The 25712-nt window shown below is 39.4% G+C and overlaps 1 protein-coding gene across 1 annotated transcript in view; it reads left to right on the top strand.

Annotated features, from left to right (window-relative positions):
* Nucleotides 1-25712, top strand: part of LOC117155311 (uncharacterized) — a 69862-nt gene that overhangs the window by 4129 nt on the left and 40021 nt on the right. The gene's annotated exons all lie outside the window — the stretch shown is intronic.

Raw genomic sequence — 25712 nt, 5'->3', positions numbered from 1 at the left:
ATCGCCACTATTAATCAGCGTGCTTTCGTTTTTAATAGTTACGGACAAGAATATTTGCCACTTACGATTTCCGTATTTTCCGTCTTATCACGATACGCGCCCTCAATTATTTTCTGCAAAAATTTGAACGTCCGAGAATCGGCTGCGAACCGATATTGAATTTATCGTCGACAGATGTGTGAAAGGTAGAAAATCGTTATGAATCCAACAAAAGTGCGATGTAGCCTTGAAGATAGCCTGATGACTTTCACATTCGCGCGCCATTATTGATATACGTATAATAAAAAAAATCTTTTAGTTGCGGAAGAAAATGTTTTCGTAATTGAGTAGTCAGTAATGAAACTCGCTAGATACTTCGAAAAAGTAACAGGGGACGATCTGAATCTTCGAAACATCTAAATTTCTTTTCCTTCTAAATACTTCGGCAACAGTAGTCGCGAAACATTTCTTAATTTCTCCTTTGGGACAAGAAATTGTGTTAAAGAACGACACGAAAACAAAATAAACGCAATCGTTGTAAAGATTAGCTGTTTTACTGTTGCTTTCCAATTTTTTCAAATCAATTATCATTCGTTGAATTATAAATGATATAAACACGTTAAAGATATAAACCATTAATCTGTAAGCGATACTTGTATCTAATTAATGAAATCTTTATATGTTTATGGAAAATAAGTGCGTAAAACTATGTAAAATATCAAAAATAAAGCATCCCTTGTAATATTTAGCGGATGAAACAAATTTTCATAAACATTCCCAGTCTATTAATTACCATTTATAACTATGCCAAAGCAAACGAATTTTATGCAACCAACGACAGTGAATTGCGTGGGGATCGATTCGGTCGATCGAAGATCGTTCGATTGGTTGCAGACCATTAGCGAACACTTTGCAACAGTGACAATGGTTAACGTCTAAATGACAACTGGCGTTGACGTAACACGAACCAGGGTGTGTTTCGATTGTTAGCAGGATCGCAATTCTCGTTATGCAAACAACGGTGAACAATCGATCAAACGGATTGTTTATTTATCGCGTTTAGAATAAACTGTGTCACCGTAAACGCGTCTTGATTCGACGTCGATCGCATTGTCGATTCGTTTCCATTTTATTCGTGCGTTCGTAAGTTTCTATTTTCCAACGTAACAGGTAGACGATTGGTACTTATTTTTGTTCACGTCGTTTATTTTGGCTACTTCCCGCCAGTCTGTTAAGAAGAACTTCACCGAGAAATGAGACTGCAAAATGTTGTAAAACGAACGAATTTGCTGGAAGCATATAAGTATTTATAGAAAGGTATTTATTACTAAATACCTTAAATAAGCACGATCCAGTTTCTCGTAGTATTCTTTCGTTTCGATGTATTCTACGAAACTTGGTTCAGGGTAACTGCGATTTTCCATCTTTCTTAACTTCGACTTTTAGAGATTCCCGATAAACATGTAAACTTTCACGAAGATGTGCACTTTCGATAGAAATCGTTATCGTTTCGGTGTATGGCAGTGAAATTTTTTAGAAAGTATCTTCATCTTTATTCGATATTCGAAGACAACTATTCTTTTGCCAATAATTGAAGATAAAGTAGACAGATTTCGTGAAATTCTTGTTATACTACTGTCGCGGTTGGCCGAGCTACTGCAAAAGCGTTAAATGTTTTTACCTCGCGGCAAGACGCGTAGCCGGTGTTCTCGTTCTATTATTGTCTACTTTGCACGTAATTTAAAACGGCTGCTAATCGTCCAACTGTCGTGCATTACGAGATCGCAGGCTTACGTACGAAAGAAATCACGCCCCCTTCTTTAAAACGCGACCTACACTCGCAGAAATCTCGCAATGGACACTTTATCGGCCAACGATAATTATCGTAGACATACACGACCAACTTTTGCAATATGTTACGGGAGAATATGCGAATAAGGCAGAAATTGTCATAATTGAAAAGGACACGCTGGCGAGTGGACTGTGTCGCGTAATTTATTTTCGCTAGGCACATGAAATTCGTGACACTTTGGAAAAGTTGCTGAAACTATCCGCAAAGCTTTCACGTTGGTTCGAGTGTAAAATAAAAAACTTGTTAAATTTAATTTTTTCACGTGTACAAAATTTTAAATAAACTTCTACAAGGGAATAAAAATAACAAAATAAACGAAAGACAATTTAAATAATTTGTAATTCAAGTCCAAATAATTCGCGCAACGTTTCAAATTTTTGTGATTTATTTAATGTTTAAAACTGGTTTAAACTGTGGTTCAGATGCAACGAGATTATCCTTCAGATTGGTTTTTCTCTTTCAACTAGAACAGTCGCAATGCTTGTAACGAGGACGATTAGCTCATAGCCAATAATAGGTCGTAAAATCGAACTTAATTATCTAATGCAATTAATTGGATTCGATTCGTATTATTTGACGCGTTGCTCGCGTCATCGCCTCGTTTCTCTACTCTAAGAACTAGATAATTTCTATACATTCACGGATACAAAAAGATTTGCAAAGTGAACACTGCAAAATTTGTTGAACACGCCTGCTGAATTCTTTGCTTGCAAGAGTTTCTTCGAGTGTTCTATATCTACTATTTTGGATACACAAATAAATGAAAATTATTTCACACTACCGAGAAGTATTCCGAGAGAAAGCAACAGGGTTACGTTTTGTATTATGGAAGATTTTTAAACAGATTACAGAGATATAGAGAGCGTTGAGAGTCCGCACGAATAACAAATAATACCGCAATGCTAACGATCTTCGTTTTTCAAAAATATATACATAACAAAATACAAGTAAAGTACATATACATGTAATAAAATCAACATAATATTAACAGAAAGGAAAGACGAATAATTTTTATAAACTGTCTGACTAAAAAAAAGTATGAATTTAATAGCAACGAGTATTGCACGCGTTTAAAAATAAGATTGTACATATCGCAATTCATCAGAAATAACAAAGCAATATACAAGCCATGCCTACGTTTTTGCATTTATCACGTCATGTCAAATGGACACAACGGACGAATAACTATTACCTCCATAAGAATAGAAGAATTTTTCCAACGATCTAAACACAATATCCCGCTTGAAACTCTATCACGATCGATAGAACGATCGTAAAAATGACGATAGAACAACAGTGGGAAGAAAAACCAAGCAACGAGAGCTGCCTTTTCGCGATTAATCATCGATCGATAAATATAAAAAGAAAACCGAAGAAGGACAATCACGATCGTATCTTGTTTCGTATCGAACGTTCGATCCGATTCGATCCATCGACGCTAGAAAGAACGGAGTACTCGCGGAGCATTTTCAAACACTTATCGATCGCGCGTCACGCGAGAGGAAAGCGCGTCTCGAAGGTCTGTTTGTCGGCCGGCAGCAGGACGCGGAGGATGCGGTGAACAATCGCGAGCCACGATCGCCAATTATCCGCGCGTTGCCAGCGAAATTAGTGGCGTTGATGCACGCCGAGTCGGGCGTGGAAACGCGTGGTCGCTCGCCTTCGTACAGGCGATAAAGTGCGAATTAATTCAGCGCTAATTCCACGTCTGGCGGCGCGACTGGCCGCAGGGAAAACGCGACGAACAAGCGGTACACCGTCTGGCGAAACAGCTCTCGGAAACTCCATTAGGTCACACGTAGTTCTGGCCGACGACAATGCTCCGACGAATCGTCGTTTCTCGCGAATACTTGCCAATTGTTCCTTGGAAACGTCTGAGGTTATGGTTAACTGTTTCACTGGAACGATAAAGGTTAAAGATCGTCTGTCCGCCTTAACTGTGACTCGGCTCTTGCAGCTTTTACGACCCGAGTTTCTTACATCGGCAAATAAAGCTTCTAGTTTTGGGGAAAAATAAAGCGAAAGAATAAAGAGAAAAAATATCGTTTCACTGGCGATGGAAAGAGTTTTTGTAGAAAATCCCGAGTCGTATACTTCGATGGAAGACGATTTAAGGGAAAGAAGGAGAAAAGCTCGAAGGGTATCGGGCCTGTGCAGTCTTGTCGAATCTGCGGCGGACTTGACGAGGTCGATCGTCCCGTAGGGGGTTGCAGAAGCTGACACGGACGTAGGAAGGCTAATTGTAAGTAAAAGAGACACAGAGATCGGGCGCGAGGGGAAACGGAGAAAAAAAAAGGTGAAAGAGAGAGGGAGAAAACTAGAGGGAATCGAAGTGATCCAAGACGATGAAACAGAGGGACGAAAGGGGAAGAAAGGGGAAGAAAGAAGTCGAGGGGGCAATCGTTGGAAGGGAGGAAAGAGACAGGGATATCGTAAGAGAGAGCAAAGGGTGGGAGGGGGAGAAAGCCTGGTGTAATGGAGGAACCAGTTTGCGGGTCAGTGCTCCGCATCAGCGAGTGGAGCTTCAGAGGCTGTAGACGCGAGGACGATGCCACCGAGCGAAAGAAGGACGACGACGGAGGCAGAGGGACCCTGTAGGTCCTCGAACAGGGAGGCGAGGGAGGAACGAAGGGCCAGAGAGGCAGAAGAGGGGCCAGAAGGGCCTGGCGAGTCGCGAAGCCGCTCTCTCGACCGAGAGAGCAAAGAGTGTAGGGCTAGCCTGACCAGCGTGAACCACGCGCGAGGGAGAGGACTCTCCACCTTCTCTGGTCTGGTTACGATCCTCTCTCTCTCTCTCTCTCTCTCTCTCACTCTCTCTCTGCTCTCTGGCGCCATTTTCCTCGTTCCACCGAAACAAACCAACATTCCTCGTTGCCTTTCGAAAAAAGTAAGAAAAAAGAAAGGGGAAAAAAGAGAGGAAAGGGGGAAGTTTTCCGCCCTCGTGACGACGACTCCACGAGGGGAAGTCCGACGGGGCTCCTTGGCCCCGTCAGAGAGGGAGGAGTGGCAGGCCTTTTCGCCGGCTCCGTCTCTGAGGCTACGAATAGTAGACGCCGGCGACCGATGATGGTGCTTTCGAATACTCGGGACAACGGGGCGTTCGCGACGGTTATGGAGGATTTCAGAGATTCTCGAGATCCGACGCGACTGACTACTTCGTGTCCATTATCGTTTTGGGGATTGAACGGCCGAATTAGCAGGAAAATGTACGGCTAGGTAGTTAGGTGTACTCAGGGGATGAGTTGGATGGTTCGAGGAATTTCTAGAGGTATCTGAGCTGGACCGGCTGCATGAACGAGCGTACGAGTTTAGGAGAACGAATCTGCGAATACGAGAAATTGTATTTTCGCGAATTTCCTGGTATTTTTGTTTTTTTAATTCTGCCAGTTGGTTTAACGACGATCTTGGTTCCTTGGGGATCATTATTCGATTAGCGTTGTAGGATTATGAATAATTTACGTTTTGCAGCGATAGATATTAAAAGTGGAAGCTTGATTGGAAGAAAATTTATAGGCATGTTATTTGAACAAATTGTGTAACTGCATTTTTTCTATAAAGGCAATAGCGAATAGATTGCGAAGTAACACAGAACGGAATTGTTCAACCGTTATACAAAGCAGTATTCAGTTTCCTCGTTAACTCCTTTCGCTCCAAATGACAAATAGGTTGGCGTTAAAACTGCTCTAGGCATCGACCTGGTTTTTGCACTATTGCAACGTCTCTTTAAACGTATAGGAATTGAAGCATTATCTTACACCGGTCAGTTCAATGTATCGCTAATTGAGAGAAGATATTATTTTTTTTTTTACACCAGATTTCTATTTCGTCTTAACGTTTTACGTTTTTAATCGAACATTATCGTACAATATTTTTGATTCTGTTGTATTCCGATGATTATGAATCTTCCGATGCTCGTGAAAGCGTATACGATACCCAAGAAAAAGTACCGCTATTGTACTATTTAAAGCATAAAGTAAATCTCTATACTTGGCTTCAATTTCTTTACTTCTGCTCATAAAAATACGAATTTGCATAAAAATTCGCAGTCCATCGATGAAAGAAAGAACGTAACAACTCTCAGGATAAGTAACGATATTTATGATCGTATTTATAAAAGTCAACTGAAAACAGAGAACGAAGAACGACGAAAAGAAAAATGTTCCTCGTGCATTGCTGGCAACTTGACGGAGCGAAAGCGCGCCGTACCGTGTAGCTCCTCGAGCGCGGCAATCAGCCGCATCGCGTTGCATTTACGCGATCACGTTTGCACGTCGTAAATATGGCTGTTCGCGTGTACGCTGTCGATCTTATTGATCGTGCCGGGCCACACGGGGCAGCCGGAACAAACGTACTGTCGTACGTTCGTTAACGCGAACGAAAATTTGCTAAGTCCAGCGTTATTCGATCGAGCGTGTAACGTTAGATGCTTACGGAATATAATCCTCGTGTTCGATATTTTTAGTCAAATCAGCTGCGTTACGTAATCCGGCGCGCACGAGATCCTTTTCGCTCACACAACTAAAGGAATTTTTCGATTTTTTTTACGCATATGCATGCTGCGTTGTTTGTTGTCTGTCTTTTCGACTTTTATGACAGTTAACTCTGAAATAGAGAACACTCGTTTTCCAGAGAAGTCCGAACTTTTATTTCATTGCTATGATTTACAATTAGAATCTTGAAGAATTTTGCGAGCTTCAATTTAAGCAGCTTTAATTATAAGAGACCTTTAATAAACAAATATAACTAGATCGATAGCGTGATCTAGAAGATTACGATAAGAGGAGATAATAAATATTTTGATCTTCATTTTAATTTAAGACAACCGAGTAAAAAGCAATATGGTATACTTCTATGAATTTTTTGTGAAATTGTCAATTTGATCAATTTCTAATTTTTCATAGGAATTGTACAAATTTGCAAGGATACAGTTTGAACGATTCTTTGCACGTCGTTAGTAGCTGTAGCGTTAAACAAATATCCTGTAATACAATACACATGGATCGCGTGTTAGGCTCGAAATCATGATTCCAAAATCAATTATGTCGTGACGTTATTGAACAATGTTATTGAACGCATTATCGAAAGACCTGATCGAACGATCGCGAAAAATAACGGATATGGCGTTACGTAAAATTATGCTACCGCGGGGTCGGCGAGCTCTTTAACCTGCACTTCGGACGAATCAGTGGGCGGCATGTTTGTTTCACAGTTTCGCCCAAGAGAAGCATCGCTTTCGTGAATTAATATATTCTTACTCTTTTTTTCTCGTTTGCATCTGCGAAACATCGCGCCTGTATCTGTTTACGTTGTTTAGTACATTATCAGATATTTGATGCGAGGAATATCGAATGTGACGAAAACGTGCAATCAATAGTATAAAATACGATGAATTTTTCATATCTGCTGGTACGATGTCACAAGGACATGTACTCATTGCCTGTTAATGGAATATCATTCTTAATTGCAAAGCGTAAATCGACCATCAAGCATATATTATTCATGAGGACGAATAATATATTATGCAAATATTGCTTAGCAATTTTAACGTAGCACTTGAATAATAAAAATGTTTAGTAAAGAAACTACACGCAGTTAAAGGTATCTTTGCAAAAACGACGTATATTATATGTGCCAACCTAGTACAATACATTTATACGAAATTCAATACATTATGTAACAAACGATCTTTTGTCGGTATATTTTACGATGCATCGGTTTAAGGATACTTATAAAAAGATTTCACGTGTATCTGATAAATTAACCCATTATTAAAAAAAAAAAAAGCTGTGGATATAACGTCTTAGTCTTAAAATTATGACACGCTTCCACTCGAATAATAATAGGAAAGCATCTGTTATTATAAAAATTCCAATAAACAACTGGGAAATACGTTATAGACGCGTGAAACGAACCCGAAACACGCGATACGACTTCATCGAAGTAACACGAAAACCGTATATCCGAATTTTCATTGTTAGGTTCGAGCGTGAACTCGAACGAAACGTACGGAACGCAGTGCGACGGCTTCTAAAAGGCGGGAAACGAGTCTGACAGCAAGATGACCGAAACTACTTGGCGATCGGTGAAAACAGAGAGTCTGACTCAAGGATAATGAGCGCGGGACGAAACAATAACGCGAACGAGCGCTGGTTTTTCAAAAGTTAGGAGCGAACCGGAACAGTGTATTTGAATATTACGAAGCGAGTGGTTGTGTATACGTGCGTATGTAAGTTACGTCCCGTGTACACACGTATCGGATTAGCACTTTGACTCGGAGGCCTTTAATATGAGTAGCGTAGCAAAAACAGACCGACGCGACGTGCATGGCCGAAGGCGCAGTCTGCGGTGATGATGAGGTTGCGATAAAACACTTGAGTTATGCGCGCGCGTGCGGTTAGTTTCAAGTTCCAACAACGAGAGTGATTACTCGAAAACCTGCACGATAAAAGCGACGTTATCGCAGCCAAGTCGGAGAAATGGTCGATCGTTGCGGATAGAGTTTGCTGTGAGAATAGTATTCGATCGTAGATCAGGATTAGAAAAATGACGGACGAGAGGAAGAATTAAGGAGCAAAGGTTAAAATTTAACCCTTTTCAAATAGATCTTTCTCATAAGAATGATCGTAATAATGTAACAACATAGATAACGATACGTTCGAGTTTCGAAGAATATAGCGATCGTAATCGAAGATCAGAGGAGAACATTTTCTTCAAACTCTATGATTAAACGATATGGAGAATGAGAAGGTTCGAAGATACAGGTGTCAATTAATTAAGAGTATTTGATAGGTTGACGATAGGTATTGCGCAAGTAAAACTTATATACATCGTACAGGATATTTCCAAACAGCCGTAAATAGCTGGAAATCTGTCACAGACAAGTGTCAAAGAATCCTCGAAAAGAAGATTTTCTTCTTAAAAGTATCTCTGATGAAGAAGCCATCGTCTGCTCAATTTCCAAAGCCGGATGAAGCGCCAAGCGTCGAAAAATTACACACCGTGGCAGCGTGGCGGAGGGTGCGTCAGCGACCGCAGCGGGCGTGTCCAAGCTGTTGCGATCGACGGCGACGAAAGGCCAGACCGAGCGCAGTCGACCGACCGTGGATCCTCCGTGAAACGACGATAAATCGCGGGGCCGAGTAAAAAAGCGGTGGGTTGGATCGCGTGAAAGCTGCCGTGCGACGGAAGGGACGTTCTCGACGGGGACGCGCAACAATGTAGCCATCAATACCCGATACCAAGTTGACTTTATAAGATTACTCGATCTCGGTTGGCATCGGACGCTCTGGTGACTCGAGACGAAGGCAACCGCGGCCACGAAACGCGGAGGGAAATGCGCACCTCCGACGACAGAGAGTTAGACAGAGAGCAAGGAGCGAAAGAGAACGATAGACAGAGAAAGGAGAGGCTTGGGCAAAACAACCAGGGAAAGGGGGAAGAAGGAGAGCACGACGAGAGTATACAACGAACGAACGGTCGAACGGGGGGAGAAGCTTGTGGTTTTGGTCAACCGGTCGGGTCGCCGTCCGCGGGAATAATCTCCGGACCTTGATGACTAACCGCGTGGCCGTCTTGCCTCGACAAGAACTCGCCTCCCTGCGGCACGTCGCGAATGCCTGCGCAGCGTCTGTTCGGCCGAGTACCGATCTTTTTACCACCTGCTGTCGCCCGATCCCGCGATACTCCTCTCGTGTTATTTCATCGGAGCCCTGGTGGGATCGCTACCCCGGAAAAGGCTCGCGGGGATACGTTTACGCTTCACGCTGATCCTCCACGCTTGAGAAGGTGTGGACGTCGGGATTTTTGGTACTATGGCGACATGGCGTAAAAGGTATTAGTTTAGTCGAGTAGCAAATGGATAGGCCTGTCGAGAACGTGGACCAGTTTAGATCGTGGTAATGGTGGGAGCTTTAGTAATCGTGGAGTAATTTCGATTTGTTTTATCAACATCTTATTTTGTTTCGGTTTTTAAACTAAGGATGCCCCTTTTTGGTTTCTTTCAATGGAGAAGTATAGAAATTGACAGTGCAGTTAGTTTACAGACAAACGATCTTATATCGAATGTGTAAAACGACGATAATATTAAAAGAGCGACACGTTCATGAATTCGTCAACTTTGAAATATCTATAGAAATGAACTCTAAAAGCTACTGAAATGATAGGGTAATAATTATTACGTAACAAGATAGAGCTATATTGAGCGCTTTTAACTTTTCATTGGTGGTAAGCAGTGCGCTCTTCTATAAAATTAACAGCGTACAAGCAATTGAAATTGTAGATTCTATCAATAATCGTTCTCAACGAGCTCCAGATTCTCCGATTAGTTCAGGACTTATTCGAATGCATCGCTTCCTAATGCAGTTTCGTAATATTCTTTGGTCTCTGACATCACCGATCTAATCATCCGTTTCACGACCTAGATTCAGACATTAATCCAAACATCGCATTACATTAACATGCAAATATAGAATCGGTCTGGGATATTATATCGCGATCTATATAGGAGGTCGAGTCTGGATTGCTTCTCGAAATATCGACGGGTTAATCACGATGAAAATTAAAACGGACGTATTAATGAAGTAAAGATTTGACGCGAAGGAAATAAACTGAAGTTAACTGACTGGATCGATGTCTATTAGGGTATCGTTTAAACACGTTAATCGTGCGAGCCGTTCTTGCGTCTGAATTATCGCGTTGAATTATCGTCGATCGTCGAACGAGAAATGAAAACCGTTCGACGTGGTCCGATCAACGAAAGAGTCGCTCGGATTTATAATATCGTAATGAGGGGAGGATGTAGAACGAACATGGTTAATTAACAACGTAAAATAACTTGTTTATTAACGCTGAAAAACGTGATGCAATCTCGAGAGGCGAGGCAATCCCGACGAGCGGAACGTCCGCCGAAGAAAACACGCAAGATTAGATCGAAGCTCATTGAGATTATCTGCCGGATTTACCGTTAATCGGCGTCAGCCGCGGTAGACGTATCTGTGTGCGCTGTTATTGAGAAAGGAGCCGCGGGAAAATAAATTTAGTTAAACCATTCACATACATCGCCGTCTGGTAGCCGGGTGATGGTAATTAGTCGATTAATGCACACCTTGGAAAAACTTTTAAACTGTTTCGTGAAATTCCGCTTATCGTTAGTGGATATCGCGATAGTTTAATTTCAGCTTCGTTTTTCCAGAAGATTTGTTCGGTTTTTCTAGGTAATCTAACGTAATGTTTTAAAGCAATTAATTTCTGTACGAAGAAGAAAAAGGAAGAAGACGAGACGTTGTATGCGATACGTTGGAAAAATAACGGGATTAATCGCTTCTAAGTTTTTGTGCAAACGTCATCTGGTGGTAATTGGCGGTATTTTAAAAGTTATGTTTGCATATGCAAATAGCAACATATACCATACTAATTACAACGATTAAGGCGGCAGTATCTTAATACATCTGGTTTCTTTCATCGTACCGCCGTTGCACGTGAATTTCTATCTGAAAGGCAAACAATGTCCATTCGATTTGCTTCTCTACGATTACTTCCAATTTACGAGACTTAAACTTGCAGCGAACGACCCGTAACGAATATATTTTAACAGAACAAGCGATCGAAACGATGGTGTTCAAAACGATTCGAAAAACAGATCTTCAGAATTGTTCTTATTTATTGAGTATCGTCGATACCAAAAGTATCATTCACGATACCTGTGACATGAAACGTAGATTGGAAAGAAATCAAATATTTAAAGATTAAGTATCCCCGTTCCTCTCTCCTTTTAATCAAACGCGAATTATCTATACACTAGGTGACGATTAATAAATTATCGTTATTTTTCACATATCCTATATGGATAAAGGAACGACTAGAACGGTAAAAAAAAATGGCAAGCGAATGGCTTAATGATCGTGGCGCGATCAGAGAAAGGAAATGAAGGGGAAAAGTGAAAAAACGACTGATCTTTATGGATTTACGCATTTCGTTCGACGATCTTTCGTACGTTTTCCTCATTTTCAGCTACATAATCTCCAGTTGATGACGTTATCTATAATTTATCTACGATTAGATGGTAATTTATTACTTAACGTGATAACGTAATTCTTCCGCCAGCGAGATTCGATTTACGTTGTCGCGAACCGATGGCGACCGAAGAAGTTAATTTATGGGAACACGTTGTCTCGAATGTTGTTATTTCGAGAGAAATTATAGGATCGGTTTATACCGACCGAGAAACTGTGTTGCGGCTTAATTAAATGATTTTCACAGACGTAGTTATTACCGGTGGATCAGGAATGACCGGTGAATTTTAATTGACGAAGAAGGTAAACACAAGTTTTATCTAAATCGTTCTAAATTTATTGCAACTAATTTGCTACCTTACATGTTAGAAATGAGTTTTGCGATATCGATATCGATATAAAGTAGAGAAATAGTTACACGCAATAGTCGGCCAGGTATAAAACTGAAACATTAAACCTTTCTAAATTAGTCTAATGTATTCATAAATTATAAATCCAGTTGATTTGTCAGTTTGATTTATATTTTCCTATGATTAAATTACTCTACGGTTACGCACTGTGCCAGATGTGATAAATATTGTCATAAGTTTATTGCCCGAAAGCAACATGTGACACCATAAATATCTCCGTAGTGTCACAATAATTTATTCATTAATTTAAATTAAGCGTATTTACTTTAGTGGAGCAGTTCATTATAGCAATTTAGGATTACATTTTCAACCTTCGGCAATGCCGTGAAGGTTACTTGCAGCTGTCGGGAATTAATTGAAGTATTCGAATTGGCGAGACAGTAACACGCGATATAAATAGAATACTCGCAAGAAATTTGATAAAATGAAAGTAACGCAAAAATCCTACTCGAAAGAGCTAAAAATAACGTATCAATGGTAAAAAAATTCACATTAACAACATATCACTGGTTAAGAAAATATCAATCGTTTAATAGCTCTATTCTCGAGAGAAAATATCGGATCCTAGTTCTTCCTGCATCTCTTTCTTTATGCAAAACAGTTGCATTCATAACGATAGGTTTCACGAACGGAGAATAGAAAGCCAGGCTTTCGAACAATCTGTCTTTGGAGAGCACATTCCATGGCTATCAAGATATTTGCACGGGTCTTTTGTTCGATGTAACGGCATTACAACGAGCGGGCAAACGGCCGACGGAACACCGTCGGAAGACTTTGTATACTCTCAACCATTTGTAGCCGTATTTGGGAAAGTCGCGCTTCCTGAAAAGCATAATGATCGGCGCACGATCGGAACCGAGATAACCGGTTTCCGGTGTTATCTCGCATAATAGGAAGAGCTAAACGTGCGAACGAGCCGGAGAACAATGAGACATACGGTTCCTGTGGATCCCGGCCATGTGTGTGCATACGAGACCAGCGTAACGGGCGTGAAATTACGAATTGGAAAAGCCACATAGCGCGGACCGTGAAAAATTCGCGTTTGCGTGGGATTTTCGCACAGCCCGTGTCGTTATAGTTCATTTTTTAGGGCAAGGAGGATGCTGTTACCGCAACGTTCCATGAGAATTTCTCTTACGATCGACGTAGTTTCTTAGAATGTTTAAAAAAGAAAAAAGGTTTCTTTGTAATCCAAAATGATTCAATTTTGACAATTAAGGATAATCAAGGCGCGTATTCCACAAACAAAATTATAAATTACCATTCGCTGTTGGTATCAAACATCCCTTGTACATTCTATCTTCCGTACTTCGTTCTATCTTCTAAAGATACTATTTTCAAACTTTCTTCGGACATAGAAACGCGCAAGAGAAACGACGAATATCTAATACATCAACGATACCGCGAGTTTACGATCCGAACTTTCTTTCGTAATGCGTTCTTACATTCTCTTCTTGTATTCTCGAACCTGTACTCCAAGAAAAATTCAAATGATCCGTGTGAAAACCTTTTCCATGTTCTCTCGTTGTATCGTCGTTTACCACAAAGAAAAAGTGGCGTTTCAAAGTATCGTATCGTGGTATACCGGTTATTTAACACTTTGAAATTCAAGAGGCCTTTCGATAACCGTCCTCTGAGGTCGGTAGCAGGGATGCGCCGAAGGCTACCGTTGAAAATCTCCAGTTTTTGATACACGAGAATGGCAGAGTGCATCCGCGAAAGCCAAAGCAACAGAATGTACATACAGGAGAACGGATAGGAAGTTTAATCGGCAGCTTGTATCTCGCATACCGGCGTGCCTGGCACTGCCTAGAGGCTAGAGCCTAGAACCTCGAGTCTAGACCCATAAGTCTTCCGAGATTTTTCCGGCTCGATCGCATTATCCTCCTGTTTACGATAAAACCGTCTGACAAGCACGCCTGTTCAACCGACCGAATCTTCCACTTTGCGAAAATCTTCTTCCTCGTTTCGTGCAATGAGAAACGAGTGCGGCAGATGGATGTTTTTATCCGAATACAAGTAAATTGGTTTTATTTGTAATCTTGAAATTGCAGGATATACGGTGGCAGATGTCTGATAAGTGTCATACAAGTGGGATACGCACGAAGATTAACATTTGAGATTTTTGTGCGCCGAACAAACGTTATTTCGCTTATTTCGTGATCGAAGAATATCGTTTCCGTCGAACATTATTTTAATCTAATAACGATATTACGATTATATAGATCCTTTTTGTTTAAAACAGAAAGCGAATTCTTAGCTGTGAACTTCGAGCGTCTGTGCTACCTGCGGACCTTAAGTTTGCTCCACGCCGTCAGCTTTAAGCAACTTAAAGCCACCAGTTCGCAACGTGATAAATACCAATACGTGATAACGAGCAACTTGACCTTGGCGAACATTTTATCCCGAAGATTTCTAGTACGTCGTTTGATTTTTCAATGAAAAATGAAATTACTGCGATTTCTACGGTTTTTATGAAAATTGTTGAGAATTTCTGAATAATTCTTGAAAAGTTTGATTCGCGATAAAGCGTTACGCAATTCGTGTTACGTCTTTTACACGTTTTTTTTTTAAACGCACGTATTTTTCTGCTAATAACGGTACACGTCGCGTCGGTGAGCGTGAGAAATTCAATTAGTTCGGTTAAATTTAGGCTCTAAATTCGTCGAAAGCGATCACCTCCTTCGCTCGAGTCTACCAGAAAAGCAACGTAACATTTGAGAAAGAGGTTACAATGTTACCATTAACCTGGTGAACGTCGGTCACCAACAGGCTGAAAGATAAAGTACTCTAAATTTAGAGTTCCTTCGTTACAAACGATTCCCGTTCTTTCAACCTAACAAATCAATCTGCGTAACATTCGAAAAGCATCTATTTTTAAAAGACACTTACATTCTGTCAATCTTTAATTTCAGTCATTGGCAAAATACGAGAAGAATGACATTAAATTCTAAATTTCGAGAGTAATTTCCTTTTACCATATCGTTGTATCACTTTTCTCACTTTGCGATAGTTCTCAAATATTTTGCAAACATGAGATTGCTTAGAAAAATACCAAATTTTCAAGCTATTCTTCTATAACCAATAAAAATGCGACTTGTATGTTCCTTCTTCTACAGTCTTCGTTATACAAGAACAATATGCTTCAAATTCAAATATAAGCAATGATTATGAAGAAATAAATTGCTCCATTTGCCCAATTTCGTTTCAAATTATAAAATACGATCACACGGAACAACTCCCGTTAGAAATACCGTAAGAAAAAGAGAGAGAGAGAGATCCGAAAATGATCTGAAAATTTTCCAAACCCGACCATACCGCAAAGTCGAAACGTTTCGTCGTAAGGAAAACGCGACGAGGAAAATAAGAACGACGTAAGAGACAATCGCGAATAGCGTCTGGGGTACACGGTTGCTCGAACGGCGTGAAAAAATCCTACGCCCGCGGGGGTGTGTCTCCTCCTCGTGAGGCTGCATCAAAGCCACTCGCAGTTTCAGTGCGCGACGGGCAAAAGAACGGCGGCATTCGACGAATCTCGTGGCGAAAGGTGTCTCAAAGTCAGCGTTGACCCGGCAAACGCGAGTCACAGCGCGACGCGACGCTGACGGATTGCTACGAATAATGTTCTGCGAGGTGCCAAAGTCGGTTCTCGGTTAGGTCCGAGTGTATGTGGCGGCTGAGTTGTTGGGTCGGTGACGTAAGCGGTAGAGAGAAGCGGAAGGACTCGAGAGTGAGAAGACTTGGCTCAAAGTTCCGTTCATCTGGGCCAAGCTCGCAAATAACGAACTGTAGAACCGGAGGCGAAGCACACACCGGTGTGCGCGTTACGGGTTACGGTGCGCTTGGTGGCTCTCAGCGAACTGCGAGAGGGAGGTGGGGGGCGAACAAGCGAGCGAGCCACCAAACGGAGGGAATGGCAAAGCGACGTAGTGTGCATTACACGAAGGGAAGGACGACGACGACGACGACGACGACGCAACGCGGGGAAATCAACCAGAGGGGAAGGTAGACCAGCGGAGAGAAACAGGGAGAGAGAAAGGCCAGGGAGGAAGAAGAAGGGCGTAACTGGGCCAAACAGTGGCTGTGTCGCGCGGTCTAGACACCGCCGCGCCGCGGCGGTTGCAGAGAATTAATGTTCTCAGTTCGCCCAGACTTTCCTTTTCGCTCCGTAACAAGCAGGCGGTTCCGCCATCGGCGGATCGTAATCCGTGATGTCTGACGGCCCCAAAGGATTACTAATTATAATGGCTTCGCGGCACTTTTGTCGCGGAACCGGGTCGCAACACACACACAAACTACCGAAGCTATTCTCAGACGAACCAGGCTGTTTCTTGTTTGCACGTTTCGATATTACTTGCTCGGCAGGTAACTTCCGTTTCGCGTAAGAGTAAGCGAGCTTTTTGGGATCGTAGGCGAGTGGATTAGGAATAGTTTGACCGCTTGGATCTTTAAACTTTTTCTCAGGCTTGCTTTCATTTTAGCGAATAGAAAAGATACGTAATGTCTTACGAAGATTTTTCCTATGAAATTATAATAGTAATTGTTTCGCGTCTTGTCCAGATTGAGATACTTTTTAATCTTAAACAAACGCAACTCGATGGAAAGAACTCAGCAACGGGGTGAATAGGAGCTAACGTATTAATAGAAAAATTGTTTGAAAAATTGATTTTAGATTTTGCAGGGTAGGATCGAGAAGGGTTAAGAAGGATTAACTTCATGACTGATTTCGAATTCAATTTTAGTTTCCAGATGGAAATTGATTTTTAGTTAGGGAAGGGATTAAGGGGATCTATTCTACCGTCTCTCTGTAGAAAGTATACACCAGCAGGCAATGAAATATTGGCGCTAGTAGATCCGAAAGGAGATGGCGATGGTAGATACTGCAATGAATGATGATTTAGAAGGATTGAGATAGCTTTAACGTTCAACCGTTCTAATAATGAATTATTAGCTTGTGTAGGAATCGATATAGGTAGTCAGATTTTTGTTTTTTTTATTCCAACGTAGATTTAATTAATAGAGCAATTTTTAAACTATGATTAATGAAATTATAATTTGTGAATAATTTCTCTAAAGAGGAATGTCGTTTATTTTCCAAGCTAAAACATCGTCGTATGTAACAGTAATATAGAACATCGTTGATTTAAGATATTGACGATAAATTTAAACAAAAATATATAAAATTTAGACGAATCCTTATTTTTTTTTGACAAAATTTTTATCATCTTGGAAAAGTGCCTTTGCGAGGGGGATGTTAAAAATTTTGTTGTCCAACAATGTTTTCCAACACTACTATACATATTAAAGTCATTTGCATGGGCATTAGTCGATAGATCAGGAATATGTGGTTCGTGTGGTCATGATCGTATCGAATATTATGTAAGTCAGGTATACGTGAGTAATAAAGTTCACCAGGTAATAAGAACCATCGCCAATAATTTCTGTCGCGAAAAATAGTATGCTATGATATTGTGATACAACATCGATTTGCGGTAACCACAAACGCGATCACTGAATCTTTTTTTTCATATATCACGCAAACATCACATTTTTCATTAGCCATCTCCATGCATAAAGATACAAATAATTACAAATAATTACCCTATAATTCTTATAGAATTTATCAAACCCTTATTTCTTGGTTATTTAACAAAAATATCAAAATTGCACAGAACATAAACATTGAAGTACCGGTATCTTAATTCATGTAGATATTGCTGAGACAAAGAGAAACGGAATCTCAGAGCTTAGCTATTAATACAAATTAAAAGATTATTTAACTTCCTAATGGGACTCTAAATAATTAAAATGCTAAATACTATGCTCCCCCGTTCGTTTGCTTAGAAATCTATGTACTGTGAAGCTAAGCAACTAAAATTAAATGCTACGATACTCGTACGTTTCCACGCTTATCTTCCATAACCATCTTTATTATCATTTTATTATTCCACGTTATTTTATCGCGTATTCTTAACGTCGGAATGATTTCACAGCGTGCTTCGAGTCTCGTGATAAAAATCTCTCTCTCTCGAGAAAGAGAGACGGCAGGAGAAAAGAAAGGTAAAAGAAAGAAAAGAAAAAGAAGACAGAATCGAGAAGCAGTGTGTTCCGATGAAGGCCGTGTGGATCGAGCAAAGGCATCTCGGTCGTTCTTTGACCGAAATAAAAATAGGCGCTGCTTGATTTTCGTCTGTGTGAAAGAAGGCATTTCGCGCGGCGTTAAGGGAGGTCAGTGGCAAAAGGCGAGCCCACGGACGGGGGTGGGTCTCGTCTGAGAATCTTCTCAGACCGCTTGGCCTTTGATCTCAATCCCTCAACCGGTGACTCGCTCGTTTCTAATTAATTTTTTGATCGTCATAGGGCTGTGTGCACCTTCCCTTCTTCCCTTTCAATTTTTCTCTGTTTCCTCAGTGGTGAAAAAAAGGGTAGTTAGAAAAATTAATCATATATGAAAAATAGAAGAATTTTTGAGAAATACAGAAATTTGCTACCTAATTATTGCAATTTTTAATGACGCTTTACACAAAAATAAATTGTTATATTTAGAAGTAAATATTGTATTTAAAGATTACCTTAGAAAACATTGTTTTTTCTTTTATATAAAAATGAAGTAATTCTTGAGAAACTTAAGTACTTGATATGCTTAATTTTTACAATTTCCGGGAATTCAGTATACAGAAGTAAATATCTTATTTTGGAAAACAATTATTTTCTGATATTACGATTCTTGCCATAAAGTAGGATATATACTGCTCGAAGTTCAATTAATTATTTTCTATTTGATGTTATTATCTAACTTGTCAAGTTCGCGTGAAATTTCTATTTTCGATAAGGACCGCGTGAATATTCTTTGCTAGACTAAACTTCAACATTTTTCTTAATAATTTTGAGGACACGACTATTCGTTGTACGCTTGATTATAAAACTATTTTTATTCCCAGGCGTAACACGAACCATTCGAACGAAAACTGTGCTGGGTTCGAAAGGTTCTGCAGCTATTTTAGCTAGCAACAGGGCGTCATGCTTCTATCAGCTCATTCTTGTTACGGTTCACGAGATTTAGTCAGACAGTATTAGTCTTTACTTTTCTTTCTTGCAAATTGCAGAAAGAAAAATGTTCGTCTGCGTTTGGGAAGCATGCGTGTTTAACTCGGCAACGTATTTTTGACTTTGAATGAACTTATTTTATGTGTAATAAATCGAGAAATGACTACCAGTGCAATATTTATGCAGTATTTTACACAGCTATTTTCAACTACATCTTTCAATGTTTTGGATTAACTAAAAAAAGAAATTATGCAAACGATGAATAAGATTACCGAGACGTACATTCTATTTCTACGTCGAATTCGCGATGCTGTGCTAAATTTAATTCTCTTTTATGATTTATGATTCTTTTATTGAGACGAATTTTTCGATTATGTGGAATCAAATTCGGCGAAAAAAAATCTATGGAAATTTAAACGCACCATCGAAATAATATATTTATTTCTTGTAATTGTAAATTATATTAATATTAATAATCGTTCTCTCGTTCATGTTTTTTATGTATTTATTGCTCGAACGTTGATGATTTTCTTCGTAAGTTTAAGCGTTCAAATGAAATGAAAGAAGACATGTGGAGAGTGGACAGAATTTAATACACTCGGTAGTTTCATACAATTAAACATCGTAATTTAACTCCAATGCGTGGTTTAAGGCTCAAGAATCTCGAATTTCGCGGTGCGATAAAAAAGGTACAAGCGAAAGTCGCCCGCCAGAAAACTTAATATCAAATCACTTGAGTCACCGTGTTGTTTAGGTACTTTACGAGCAATGCAGGTTACACTATGGTGACTATGCAACGAATAGTGTGACATTTCATGTGCACAACTTACGAGCTTTCACAATGTCATCATTGTTATCACGTCTTTTCTCTATTTAGCTGGCAAATTAAGATTGCTCCGATAACACTGGTATTTTAGTTTCAAATATACGTTAGAAGTCTTGGACAAATTTTAGCAAATTTTTTAAAAGAGGAAATCATACTCCAACCCGATACGCGAAATTCCGATAATCGAAAAGTCATCAAGGAATTCTATAAGATCTCCAAATTCCTTATTACTCGTCCTTTAAAAATTGTTTGAAATTTCTTAATTATCCTATTGTTAGTTGCCCTAACAAGTCTACCAAATTATCTATCTATATATCAAAAGGTGACGATAAAGATAAATTAACAAATGACCGAGGAAATAGCAGGAAAGACCAAGCTTTTGTTACGCAGCACTTTGCAAAATCACGAAAACAGTTTATGGAACGGGTTGATCAGCGTAAAACGTTGGAAAATATTCTTCTGCAATTGCATCGAAGTAGCATCTAATCCTATAGTTCCGGGTGCTTATACGTCTACTAGAAATGAATAAGCGGTTGCTAAATTTACTGCTGATGATCAGTGGTATCGCGTTATAATGGAAAAAGTTTCTGCTACGAATGCCAGTGTGTTTTACGTTGACTATAGTAATGGAGAAACAATTAATGTCACAAGAATTGATTTACGTCAGAAATCTGCTAATGATTAGATTGCAAATCTTTATACATTTGTGGGAAATTTAAATGTACGAAGATGCATTCTACGCACGATTCTGTGCATGTGCACAGAATGCATCTTCGTACATACTAAGTAAAGTAATCGTTGTACAATAATTTTGTATTTAAACAGTGAATTAATTCAAATTCGCTTAATAAAAACTCGTTGTACAATCTGGAATGATCCGAGACACGATTTCCTATCATTTGATTCTACTAGGACTAATTTCCAATAGATAATAAATAAATAATTCAAAAGCAAAGTGGACAATAAATGGTAAGTTTATCCAAAAACGACTGAATCAATTTCCATTGCGTTCCATCCCCTAAAATATGCTTATAAAATTACGAATTTGCACAAACATTTGCAATCTACTAATACAACTGTTAGAGAACATCGCTCGTGGACGTGTTTATGTCGTTTTAAAAAACTTTAACAATAACGAAAACTTGCGAGTATTCGACTGTTCTTCCGAATTCCGAGGCGCGCCTACGATTTATCCTAACCGCGGATTAACGGAAGTTCCTTTCGGCGGACGCAAGAATCGATCCCGCTCTGCGACTTGTCTTCGTCGACGAGACGAGCAAAGTCCTTTCCGCGCGGTTAACCCGAAGGACGAGCGATCAGGGAGAAGAGCGTCTGACATGTGGCAAACGATCGCCAACGATTGACTCTACCAAAAACCGAATAAACTTCGCTTAGTCGTCGTCCATTGCAGTCGTTCCGTTTTTTCGTCTCTTTCGAAAGAAATAATCGACGAACAGTCGGTGCTACGAAGGAATAGAGAAACAAATCTGCAGTGTGACCCCGTCAACCGAGGTACAAGCGTAGCAATGAAGATTCTACGAGTTGAAACAAGATAAAAGTCGAGGATAACAAAATTAGATCGAGGGCTTCATTTTCGAGAAAAATGCATTTGAAGATTGATAGGATATGCGTGTATTTGATTATAGGAAATACGAATTTCATTCTAAGTGCTTTTGTATTAAATTGATAAATAAGAAGTGGTTTTTTACAATTAGATATACGTTCTACTTGATTGAAATAATTTTCTCCGTAAATGAAATTTTCGACAGAATTTTGTTATTCTTGATTCTCGTCTCGTGTTGGATCATGGAATCTCTGTTATTCCAGTCGTACCATAAATTACGATCCATGCTATATTTCTATCGAGTCAGAATGAAACTAGTGCAAAGAAAAGCAACAGAATGGGGAAAGTAGAAAAATGAAGCAACGATGAAAGGAGAAAAGGCGAAGGATTCGAGGATTCGGGACAAAAAGATACGGCAGTAGTCGGAGCAATTCGTTGCCAGACGCTGGCCAAGCTTGCGAAAAGACGGGGAACCGGCTGTTTCCAATTGCATTATCGTGCGGTGATTAATTGGTGCCCGAGGAGTTCCATTGTCTCTGAGCGACGTCTCGGTTCTGGTTCCCGTGGTGTATCTCGGCCTTTTTATGCCGCCACGCAAAACCACGCCGTGTGCGAGCTCTCTCTTTCTCCACCCCTTTCGCCGCCTCTTTGCGGCTTTTGGCCAGCGGAACGCCACGTGCGTGTCGGATGTTGTATTTTTTAATTTTGCTTCCGCGATGTAGACAGTGTCAATCGGTTTACGATGAAATTTTAAGGACCGCGTAGAATTTTTTAGGCACAGTAGTTCACCAAAGTACTCGAATACTTTTAGAAATCTTTTATCAGCATATTATGTTACGTCACCAATATGATTACCATAGTCGTCTATTTCAAAATATTTCGTATAATACACGTTATAGCGTATTCATAAAGAGAGTTTACGAATGATCGAATACATTCGCGAGCAACTGTACGTACATCAAGCAAAAGGTTAAAAATTTTAATTTCAAACGCACAGGTTCTGCGTCGACGATATTTCCTTTCCATAGCGATGAAAGAAAATGTTGACGTACGCAATCAAGCGCTACTGTGCATCGCAACAAAACCTGATTGCAGCTAATAAATATCAAACTGCGTATATACATGCGTAATGAACGGACATGCATAAATTGCAAGTTGAAATAAGATGTCTTTTGCATTGCTTCACTATCATTGTGGAACATCATCTTCGAATGAAAATGTAAAACGTTTACGAATCTTTTATTCGCGATGAAGTCGACGTGTATTTACCTCGAATCGGTGGCGCATTTATCGCAACGATGAATCAGTTTCAAATTATTTTATTTAACATTTACCCGCGATCGTAACTGACGTTATTAACTAATCCACTTGGACGTCCCGTTTATAACTGTTCAATGACGTTTATTGTTACAACCTCTTACGACCATAATCGCTTTATAAACGCATTTTAAACACACGCCTTTGTTACCGACGTCTGAGTTGCTGTTTAACTCCAGTCAAAGAAAACGCGACCAAAGAGAGCAGAACAGATCCCATTACCGATCTGTTGATCCACAACCGTGCACTGCTTAAAACACAATTGTGATTCCACCAGCCGTGCATACTTTATATCTGTTAAAGCATCCTTTATTAGCATCATTCATTTCGTATTCCGTTGTTATGTTTCCTTACGACTTCGACGAGCTGAATGGTTAACGGCGAAGGGTACAAAGTTAGGGTAATCGATATATTCCTTGAATACGTAAGTCTCACGATGCAATCATATTCTTTCCAGTGATCGCTTCGGTATGCAAATTTTAATCGTACGTCACAATTGTACCGGATTACGTATCTCTGGCTTACGTGCCTCACAATACATGTTAATTTGGTAATTTAAGTTTATGGGAGGGTAAGGTAACGGTTGTCTGAAGTATACAAGAAACTATACTTGTTCCTTTCGAGAAATACTATTACGTAAGAAAATTGAGAGAATAGTATTTGTTAAAATTATAGAGTATACCCTCTAAAATTACAATTTCCGTACTTTCTTTCTAAAATTCAAGTTTTTATATTCGAATTTATCTTCTAAAAATGATCTCGATCGATATTATAAAGAAAATCGATAAAAATTAATTACATCGTCTTTTAATTGCTCTTGTACGCAATTTCATCGTGTCTCCAATGTATGCGCTTGAAATATCCATCGATAACACTTTTTAAGAGCAAGAAAACGGAAAAGCTGTCGAGGTGTGCTTTGAATGCAACGCATGCGAGGACTATTTAAATACACACAATCGAAAGTGGAAGTAATTAGTACGTTGGGTTGGGAGGTTCATTGTGGCACAGACGTTAGCATAGCCGCTAACTCTTCGTCTTCGAGGAATTTTACCCTAAGTCGATGGAGAGTTCGGTAAACAATGTCGACTATTCCTAACTTGTAGCCAGGAATTGGACGAGTCTCGTGTGTGCTGATCATACAAGCTAAAGTACTTGCATACGGAGTTCACGCTGGACGTTTCCTTTATGAGTTCGTAGTGTAGAAAAATACTTAACTTTCCCGCTTCTCAGGACCTGCGACTACAGACTGCAGTTTGTCTGTCTACCACGTCAATGATATTTTTATAATTTTTTAAACACTAGAGCTATTAGAATGTTTAAAATGACTAAATTGATGGTTTTTCACAGAACTTGTATTATCCATAAGCTTACTGTACTTTTCTAATACTATTAGACGAATTTGATCATCTGTATAAAATGATATTATAATAATTAGCAGCATATAGTGGAAAGAAAGAAACGATTAAATGTACGATCTAGATACATCTTATCAACAGGTTAATTAAGATTTGAAATGCAAAACTATGCGAGTCATAAAAACTTTATAAATATTCATTTACCCAATAAATATTCATTTACTGAATGAATATTTATGACGAATGTTTCTCACAGTTTAGGTGATCTGTCTTGTACCTATTACAAATAACAAATAAAACAGTTACTTTCCACTAAGAATTTAATAATCTTTAACAAAAAGTAGTATACCTACTACGTATGCTATTAAGATTTTATTCCTGAAACCTGAATCTTCTTAACGAAAAAAGTACGAATGAATGTTTGAACTTTTGCAACAAAAAGACTAAAGTACAGTTATTTTTTTACACTATTATTGCGATATCTTTATTCTCAAGTTTAATCTTAATTTAATACGTTAGATTCGATATTATAAACAGTGAATTATCTGATCAAGAGATGGAATACTATGACCCTTAGAGTTTATTAAAATGATTTCCAAAGAGAGAAAAATATTTCCTAAATATTTATATATACTATTACTGTACTATACTATACTACCACTTCAATCAATTCTTTCTTCACACTATCTAGCTGTAATATAACGATGGTTAAGCATGAAGCAAGTCTACATATAATAATCAAATTAACGCAGCAGAAACAACATAGAAATCTGTGCAAATGTTTACTTACATAAATAAATGAGCGTAAAAAATTGACAAGTCGTTAACGACAAAAGATATCGGCCTTCGCTATTTTGTCTTTTCTTTCTCTTTGTAAACTTTACGTATGAAAAATGAGACCAAACTTTCTAGCGCATACTGTAATTCTTTACAAGTTACATTACGCATCTGCACATTCCCTACACGGCTACGTAATTTCCAATCGCACCTATTTATATTCGCATTCTTGTCCCACATTTAATTCACCACGACTTGCAGTCACCTTTCCCAGTTCATCTGGGAAATATATTGCCCGTCATTTTTCCCAGAAAATCAACGACTCATCGTTCTTGTTCCTTCATTCTTCATATCACCGCTGGCTGTCGGTGGTACACGTTCGTACGTGTACTCTTGTTGCGGACAACGTGTTTCTTTCGCAACTTTATGACACGTCCGTCGGGCTTTCTAACGAATGTCCGTCGATTTCGCGCCGAGCCTTGTTCCACTTTTTTAAAGTCGCGCGTCGCGCCCGCCGTACACGGTGTCAATTAAAACTCCTCGAAGGAATTTTCCCCGCGAACGCGTCTCATTAA

The sequence above is a fragment of the Bombus vancouverensis genome, chromosome 14 (assembly GCF_051014615.1).
Source record: "Bombus vancouverensis nearcticus chromosome 14, iyBomVanc1_principal, whole genome shotgun sequence".
Classification (NCBI taxonomy): Eukaryota; Metazoa; Arthropoda; class Insecta; order Hymenoptera; family Apidae; genus Bombus; species Bombus vancouverensis.
The sequence above is the reverse complement of the archived record's forward strand: the minus strand, read 5'-3'. Positions and strand labels throughout refer to the sequence as shown.